Source organism: Camellia sinensis, chromosome 11 (assembly GCF_055761805.1).
Source record: "Camellia sinensis isolate YWXY chromosome 11, ASM5576180v1, whole genome shotgun sequence".
Lineage (NCBI taxonomy): Eukaryota > Viridiplantae > Streptophyta > Magnoliopsida > Ericales > Theaceae > Camellia > Camellia sinensis.
In genome coordinates this window covers 71,934,040-71,944,464 of record NC_138971.1, presented here as the reverse complement: position 1 = coordinate 71,944,464, position 10,425 = coordinate 71,934,040, and positions in this window count along the sequence as shown.

Below are 10,425 nucleotides of genomic sequence, written 5' to 3'. Positions count from 1 at the left end.
TCAGGTTCTTCTCACCTAGAACATCATGCTTTCTTTGGCTTCCCTTCTTGGGATTTCCATTTATTACAACTTCCACAAAAAATTCAGGAGTGAAAATTTATTTTCGAGATTTTTTAGAAAAATAAAATTAAATTAAAAACTAATTTTTTTATATGATTTTTATTTTTTAGTACATAAATAACATTTTAAAAGTCAAATATTTATTAATATTTATTTTTGTCAAATTAGTTTAAAATATTTTTAAAATAAATTCAAAATACATTTTCTAAAAATTAAATCAAATAAAAATATTTTGCTACTAAAATTTTTCCAACAGTACCTTTGAAAAATGTTGTTGGGATTCTCACTATATTAGAACCGGCTACAAAAAATTATATATATAGGATATTTTTTAAAAATATTTTTTGTTCAATAATAGTTGAAAAAATTTTGTTTTATGAATATATGGGTACTTGTGTCGGAAAGAAAAAAAAAAAAAACTATTTAAAGCATCATAATTAATTTCTGTCCTATATTTATATTTTCCATGCAAGTGGAGAAGATTAAATATCATTTATTACTTTCTTAACAAGACTAATATTTAAAAAATAATAAAAAAATAAAAATAAAAAACTGAAACTAAAATAACATTATATGGACTCATTAAATAATTTATGTGATTCTTCATTGGGACCATTCGTTTGCTACATTTTGAGATGGTAACATTCAAAGGAGTGAAATAGACATGAAATAGAGAGAATTATGATCATTTTATCACAATAATTATTTAAGATGGTGTAATTGTTTCTCCATTTCTCATTAATTTATTTGTTTTCATACCAGGTCGTAGGTCAGCTCATTAAATTATTTACTTTATCACATCTTCCATATGTGAAGTATGAATTATCCTAATGGAACAAGTTATTTTATTAATTTTTAAATTTTTTATGAAAGAACATGCAGATAAGTAGAGACAATGATGTGACAACTTATAGTGCAAAATAATAATCATCCAAAAATGTCAACAAAAACAATCACTCGTTACATGATCATCATCCGAACACATGCTTAAAATTAATTTGGGAAAACGATAAAAAATAAAATATTTATTATTTTTTATATAATTTTATCTTGTGGAGTAGAAATAACAATTTAAAAATAATTTTTTGACATTTATTTTTGTCAAACTAATTTATCTTTATCAAATTGACGACTTTGCCTTTGAAATGAACCAACAAGGTCTTCTATTGACCTTATTTGGAAAGAGATTCAGAATTTAAGATCAAATGTATCACAATTGAAAAGTCAGAAACCAAAGTGACACAAATCCTTAACAAGGATTGTTTGTGTGATTCGCTCAAATTCATCACCAACACAAAATCATCGACCCAAATATTTTGAGCACGAAAATTATATACCACATAAATTACTTGCTTTGCACTTCCTGTGCTGCAATTTTTATTTCTAATAATTGTACTTTGGATTTCCTTTACTAGGAATGCCTTTGTAAAATGTGAACCTCTCCACACCAATACTAATTACCTACTTCCAATTGTAGTCTATAGACTCTATATCATAATAATTGCTCTATTTATTGGTCTTAAAAACATACAGCCACTTTAACTGGTACCACAACATTGGATCATTATATATATACAAGCACAAATTAAATACAACAAGAGGCAATACCCGAGCTAGCTGTTAGTGGGTTAGCTTCATGTTCTTCTCACCTAGATCATCATGCTTTCTTTGGCTTCCCTTCTTGGGATTGTCATTTGTTACACCTTCCCCAAAAAATTCAGGAGTGGAAATTTAATTTGGTGATTTCTTTTTCTAATAAAAATAAAATTAAACAATATTTTTTTTCATATGATTTTTATTTTTTACAACATAAATAACATTTTAAAAGTCAAATATTATTTAGTATTTATTTTTGTCAAATTAGTTTATAATTTTTCTATAATAAATTCAAAACACTAATTCTAAAAATTAAATCAAAGAAAAATATTTTGCAACTTAAATTTTTCCAACAGTACCTTTAACAAATGTTGTTGGGATTCTCACTATATTAGAACCGTCTACAAAAAATTATATATATAGGATATTTTTTAAAAATATTTTTTATTCAATAATATTTGAAAAATTTTTGTCTTATGAATATAGGGGTACTTGTGTTGGTATGAAAAAAAAATTAACTATTTAAAAACATCATAATTTATTTCTGTCCTATATTTATATTTTCCATGCAAGTGGAGAAAATTAAATATCATTTATTACTTTCTTAACAAGACTAATATTTAAAAAATAAAAAATAAAAAATAAAAGATAAAAATAAAAAACTGAAACTAAAATAATATTATATGGACTCATTAAATAATTTTTGTGATTCTTCATTGGGACCATTCGTTTGTTACCTTTTGAGATGGTAACATTCAATGGAGTGAAATAGACATGAAATAGAGAGAATCATGATCATTTTATCACAATAATTATTTAAGATGGTGTAATTTTTTCTCCATTTCTCATTAATTTATTTGTTTTTATACCAGGTCATAGGTCAGCTCATTAAATTATTTACTTTATCCCATCTTCCATATGTGAAGTTTGAATTATCCTAACGGAACAAGTTATTTTATTAATTTTTAATTTGTTTACAAAAGAACATGCAGATAAGTAGAGATAATGATGTGACAACTTATAGTGCAAAATGATAACCATCCAAAAATATCAACAAAAACAGCCATTCGTTACATGATCATCATCCAAAAACATACTAAAAATTAATTTGGATAAACAATAAAAACTAAAATATTTATTATTTTTTATATAATTTTATCTTTGTTGAGTAGAAGTAACAATTTAAAAATAATTTTTTGACATTTATTTTTGTCAAACTAATTTATAGTTTATCAAATTGACGACTTTGTCTTTGAAATGGACCAACAAGGTCTTCTATTGACCATATTTGGAAAGAGATTCAAAATTCAAGATCAAATGTATCACAGTTGAAAAGTCAGAAACCAAAGTGACACAAATCCTAAACTATACGGATTGTTTGTGTGATTCGCTCAAATTAATCACCAGCACACAATCATCGACCCAAAAATTTTGAGCACGAAAATTATATACCACATAAATGATTTGCTCCGCACTTCATGTGCTCCAATTTTTATTGCTAATAATTATGCTTTGGATTTCCTTTACTTGGAATGCCTTTTAAAAATGTGAAGCTCTCGACACAAATACTAATTATGTAACAACCCTCACCTTACTCTTGTCATGCTTGCATACATTCTTGCATGGTCTTGCTTGTTATGTTAATTTGAAGGTTTTGTCTTTCCTTGATTTGCTTAAAGTTGCTTGCATGATTTTGTTCTTTGCTTAGTGTATGTGTGTGCGTAGCCGAGGTCATCTTGAGCTTAGTCCGCCTTTGACCCTTTGTACTTAGAACTATCTTGAGATCTTGTTCAACCCCATCTTCACCTCGGGCATTCATTGCCGAGATGTTTTGCACTTGAACCTTGTCCGCAGGCAGGTATGGCCTAGGCCGAGATGTAGCACACCCCGGCCAAGGTGTGGCACACCCCGGCCAAGGTGTGGCACAGCTTAGTCAAGTGTCGTCCTCCCTAGCCGATGTTTTGTCATCCTGTTGCTGGATCCTTGATTTGAGCCGATGTCACCTTACGGCCGATGTGTCTTACCCGAGCTTGCTGCATACGCTTTGTCAGAGACTTGTCTTGTCTATCAATCACCTTTTTGGAGCTGAACCAACCCGATAATGCCACGTGTCCGAGCTGATTGTTAAGGCAGCCTGCAGACCTTGAAACAAATCATTTCCTTGTCTCAAATCTTTGTTTTAGAGAGAGAAGCTCTAGAGAGGAGGAAGAAGAGTTCTTGAGTGAGAGTAGTCTTCCAAGCTTGATCTTCGAGGCTTGAACCGTTAGATTCGAGCTTTGGGGTAAGATTCTTGATCTACTTTGAATGTTGTTATGGATTATCTAGCTGCATTGCATGATCGGATTTGAGTTGCATGTCATGCATTGTTTTGAAGTTGGTTTTGGAAAAAGAAAATGGTTTTTCATGTGTTCTTGAAGAAAGTCTCCTTTTGCTCCGAAAGTTGGAACGAAAACCATGTTTTTGTGTTTGTTCTTGCATAACTTTCTTGAATGGGTACCCAGGTCCCTATTTTGAACTCTCGGCATGAAAACTCAGATTTTTGTAACAAGTTGTGAGCTTGCATCCATCTTTCAAATGATCATGTTCTTCATACTCTTCAAAGGAAAACCCAGGTTTTTCTTGACTTCGTTTAGCGGAACCTCGGCTTAGTCCTGGACGGTACCTAGTGTGTTTTCGAGAAACGGGAGCAGTGATTAAGCTCCCAGCTTGTTTTGCTTTGTCTTTGACTTGGATCTGGCAAGAATGCTGAGATCATTTGCATGTATATGGAGCTTGCTTTGAGAATGTGACTTGCCATGTGATTGTAGGTCCTTGATATTTGCTTGAATCTACACCTGAAGAACTAGGTGAGTGGTATTATTGATAAAGCTATGTTATACTTGTTTTGATAAACCTTGCTTGCCTTGTTTTGACAAAAGTATTTTGTTAGCATGAATAAATAGCTCTTGTTTGATGTGTCAAGTATACTCCTTGTTGATGCCATCTTTGGAAAGGATACGGTCCTTGTTAAATCGGGCTACGGGCCTAAGTAACACAAGTCCCTTGTGCTGGAGGACTCTAAACTTTCGCAGCACTAAGTATAAAAGGATACGGTCCTTGTTAAATCGGGCTACGGGCCTAAGTAACACAAGTCCCTTGTGCTGGAGGACTCTAAACTTTCGCGGTACCAAGTGCACAAGTCCCTTGTATTGGAGGACTCTAAACTTTCGCAGTACTTTTGACCAACGATTACGGATCGTACAGCCCTTGATACTGGAATGATGAATACGGTTCATCCCTTGTTTCGCCGATGTTATGATACTGGAATGATGAATACGGTTCATCCCTTGTTTCGCCGATGTTATGATACTGGAATGATGAATACGGTTCATCCCTTGTTTCGCCGATGTTATGATACTGGAATGATGAATACGGTTCATCCCTTGTTTCGCCGATGTTATGATACTTGAATGATGAATACGGTTCATCCCTTGTTTTGCCTATGTCAGTAAACATCTTTGGATACTTGTAATATTTGATTGATGAATACGGTTCATCCCTCGTCTTGCTAAAGTTGATGTGTTTCGTTTTGAAGGACCTCGGCTATATTCATGTAAAACCTTTATTATTAGTACCATTCACTGAGTTTTGTACTCACCCCTCTATATATATGTAGGTGATGAGCAGGACGGCGGCGACGCCTAGATCGTTTGGATGCTTGTTTTGGATTTGTACTTATGACGGCTTTACTTTTGTATTTACGTCGGCGGTGCCCTGTTGTGCATGTCGGCAAATCTTGAAAATCATGCTTCTTGACTTGTATTAGCTGTATTTTGTATATGTCGGCTCGAGAAGCCTTTTGATCAAGATGTAACATGTATTTTTACCTTGATGTATTTAAGCTGTAAAGTTAATTGGAATGTTTGGCATTGCTTTGATCTACGCACAGCTCTTATGGACCACTTGTATTTGATTTATTGCTTCCGCATTTGTGAGCCCCCTATATCCATACTCTGATTGTGTTAAGTTTTGAAAAGTTGGCCTTCGGTAATTACGGATTACTGGCCATCACGGCACCAAACTACTAGGGGCGGTTTGGGGTCGTGACAGAATGGTATCAGAGCACAAGTTCCTCGGTATACGCTATTCACACACTTTGAGTCCTGAAGAGCATAGGGTTTCCCTAGAAAGATGTTAGGGTTGCATCATGGTGTTTGCTATTCGAACAAGGTGTGCATTGTTTTGATATGCTTATTTGCTATTTGCCTATGTGGTTATTTGCTTAATTGTTTTAAAATCATACTTTGCACACTCATAGTATCATGAGGAGAGGTAGACCACCACTTGGCCGAGATCAGCCCGAAGATAGAATGGACAGATTGGAAAGATTAGTTGAAGGTTTGGCCCGCGAGTTGAGGCAAACCAGACAGCAGTTCGCTAGTGCTACGTCGACTCAGGCCGAGCAGTATATAAGCACTAGGGGCGGTTTGGGGTCGTGACAAATTACATACTTTCAATTATATATAGATTCTATAGTATAATAATTGCACCATTTATTGGTCTTAAAAACATACAGCCACTTGAAGTGGTACCACAACATTAGATCATTATATATATATAAGCACAAAATAAATACAACAAGAGGCAATACCGGAGCTAGCTCTTATTGGGTTTGCTTCATGTTCTTCTCACCTAGAACATCATACTTTCTTTGGCTTGCCTTCTTGGGATTTCCATTTATTACACCTTCCACAAAAAATTCGGGAGTGAAAAATTAATTTGGAGATTTTTTTAAAAAGTAAAATTAAATTAAACACTAATTTTTTTCATATGATTTTTATTTTTTAGTACATAAATAACATTTTAAAAGTCAAATATTTATTAATATTTATTTTTTTCAAATTAGTTTAAAAAATTTTTAAAATAAATTCAAAATACATATTATAAAAATTAAATCAAATAAAAATATTTTGCAACTAAAATTTTTCAAACAGTACCTTTAAAAAATGTTGTTGGGATTCTCACTATATTAGAACCGTCTACAAAAAATTATATATATTGGATATTTTTAAGAAATATTTTTTGTTCAATAATAGTTCAAAAAATTTTGTTTTATGAATATAGGGGTACTTGTGCCGGTATGAAAAAAAAAATTAACTATTTAAAAACATCATAATTAATTTCTGTCCTATATTTATATTTTCCATGCAAGTGGAGAAAATTAAATATCATTTATTACTTTCTTAACGAGACTAATATTTAAAAATAATAATAAAAAAAAAACTGAACTAAAATAACATTAGATGGACTCATTAAATAATTTATGTGATTCTTTATTGCGACCATTCGTTTGCTACCTTTTGAGATGGTAACATTCAATGGAGTGAAATAGACATGAAATAGAGAGAATCATGATCATTTTCTCACAATAATTATTTAAGATGGTGTAATTGTTTCTCCATTTCTCATTAATTTATTTGTTTTTATACCAGGTCGTAGGTCAGCTCATTAAATTATTTACTTTATCCCATCTTCCATATGTGAAGTTTGAATTATCCTAGTGGAACATGTTATTTTATTAATTTTTAAATTTTTTACAAAAGAACATGCAGATAAGTAGAGAGAATGATGTGACAATTTACTTATAGTGCAAAATGATAATCATCCAAAAAATATCAACAAAAACAACCACTCGTTACATGATCATCATCCAAACACATACTAAAAATTAATTTTCAATTAATTTGGGAAAACAATAAAAGATAAAAAATTTATTATTTTTTATATAATTTTATCTTGTGGAGTAGAAATAACAATTTAAAAATAATTTTTTGACATTTATTTTTGTCAAACTAATTTATAGTTTACCAAATTGACGACTTTGCTTTTGAAATGGATCAACAAGGTCTTCTATTGACCTTATTTGGAAAGAAATTCAAAATTCAAGATCAAATGTATCACAATTGAAAAGTCAGAAACCAAAGTGACACAAATCCTAAACTACAAGGATTGTTTGTGTGATTCGCTCAAATTCATCACCAACACACAATCATCGACCCAAAAATTTTGAGCACGAAAATTATATACCACATAAATTACTTGCTTTGCACTTCCTGTGCTCCAATTTTTATTTCTAATAATTATGCTTTGGATTTCCTTTACTAGGAATGCCTTTGTAAAATGTGAACCTCTCCACACCAATACTAATTACCTACTTCCAATTGTAGTCTATAGACTCTATATCATAATAATTGCTCTATTTATTGGTCTTAAAAACATACAGCCACTTTAACTGGTACCACAACATTGGATCATTATATATATACAAGCACAAATTAAATACAACAAGAGGCAATACACGAGCTAGCTGTTAGTGGGTTAGCTTCATGTTCTTCTCACCTAGATCATCATGCTTTCTTTGGCTTCCCTTCTTGGGATTGCCATTTGTTACACCTTCCCCAAAAAATTCAGGAGTGGAAATTTAATTTGGTGATTTCTTTTTCTAAAAAAAATAAAATTAAACAATATTTTTTTTCATATGATTTTTATTTTTTACAACATAAATAACATTTTAAAAGTCAAATATTTATTAATATTTATTTTTGTCAAATTAGTTTTTTATTTTTCTAAAATAAATTCAAAATACAAATTCTAAAAATTAAATCAAATAAAAATATTTTGCAACTAAATTTTTTCCAACAGTACCTTTAACAAATGTTGTTGGGATTCTCACTATATTAGAACCGTCTACAAAAAAATTATATATATAGGATATTTTTTAAAAATATTTTTTATTCAATGATAGTTGAAATTTTTTTTTCTTATGAATATAGGGGTACTTGTGTCGGTATGAAAAAAAAAATTAACTATTTAAAAACATCATAATTTATTTCTGTCCTATATTTATATTTTCCATGGAAGTGGAGAAAATTAAATATCATTTATTACTTTCTTAACAAGACTAATATTTAAAAAATAAAAAATAAAAATAAAAAACTGAAACTAAAAGAATATTGTATGGACTCTTTAAATAATTTATGTGATTCTTCATTGGGACCATTCATTTGCTACCTTTTGAGATGGTAACATTCAATGGAGTGAAATAGACATGAAATAGAGAGAATCATGATCATTTTATCACAATAATTATTTAAGATGGTGTAATTTTTTCTCCATTTCTCATTAATTTATTTGTTTTTATACCAGGTCGTAGGTCAGCTCATTAAATTATTTACTTTATCCCATCTTCCATATGTGAAGTATGAATTATCCTAATGGAACAAGTTATTTTATTAATTTTTAAATTTTTTACAAAAGAACATGCAGATAAGTAGAGAGAATGATGTGATAACTTATAGTGCAAAATGATAATCATCAAAACATATCAACGAAAACAACCACTCGTTACATGATCATCGTCCAGACACATACTAAAAATTAATTTGAGAAAACAATAAAAAATAAAATATTTATTATTTTTTATATAATTTTATCTTTGTTGAGTAGAAATAACAATTTTAAAATAATTTTTTGACATTTATTTTTGTCAAACTAATGTATAGTTTATCAAATTGACGACTTTGCCTTTGAAATGGGCCAACAAGGTCTTTTGTTGACCTTATTTGGAAAGAGATTTAAAATTCAAGATCAAATGTATCACAATTGAAAAGTCGGAAACCAAAGTGACTCAAATCATAAACTACAAGGATTGTTTTTGTGATTCGCTCAAATTAATCACCAACACACAATCATCGACCCAAAAATTTTGAGCATGAAAATTATATACCACATAAATGACTTGCTCTGCACTTCCTATGCTCCAATTTTTATTTCTAATAATTATGATTTGGATTTCCTTTACTCGGAATGCCTTTGTAAAATGTGAAGCTCTCCACACAAATACTAATTACCTACTTCCAATTGTAGTCTGTAGACTCTATAGCATAATAATTGCACAATTTATTGGTCTTAAAAATGTACAACCACTTTAACTGGTACCACAACATTGGATCGTTATATATATACAAGAACAAAATAATTACAACAAGAGGCAATACCAGAGCTAGCTCTTAGTAGGTTTGCTACATGTTCTTCTCACCTAGATCATCATGCTTTCTTTGGCTTCCCTTCTTGGGATTGCCATTTGTTACACTTTCCACAAAAAATTCAGGAGTGGAAATTTAATTTGGTGATTTTTTTGTAGTGATCCCGGTTTTTCCTTCTTTATTTGTTGTATCCGGACTTAGGTTCCGTGGAGTTGGTTGTTGTATATGTCTTGTTGTCATCCTTTAATTCCATATATTTGAGTTTTAGGATGCGTTGGGCGTGTTTCGAACAAGTTGGTTGAGCTTTAGTCCCATTCGTTGTTGCCTAGATTTTTGGTGGTCCGCTCGAGGGGGTCCCTTTGCGCTCGAGTGGAGTTTACACACTTTCAGCATTTTGTGCCTCTACAAAACTATTGCAAGTGCGTTTTTCACGCTCGAGCGGATTTCCCTACACTCGAGCGGGTCGCGCTCGAGCGTGCCTCTTGGCGCTCAAGCGGGTGTTTAATGTCTGTAAAAATATTGGAAGAGGGTAATCTACGCTCGAGCGGGTTTCCCTTTGCGCTTGAGCGGGTGCTTTTTGATTTTGTGCCTTGGCGCTCGAGCGGGTCCAGTTTTTTGTGTTTGACGCTCGAGCGTCCTATTCTCCGCTCGAGCGGGATAGTCGTATATCAGATGGCAGCTAGGTGATTTTGAATCACTTTTCACATTTCCTTTCTCTCTCTTACTTTTCTAAACCCTCTTTTGA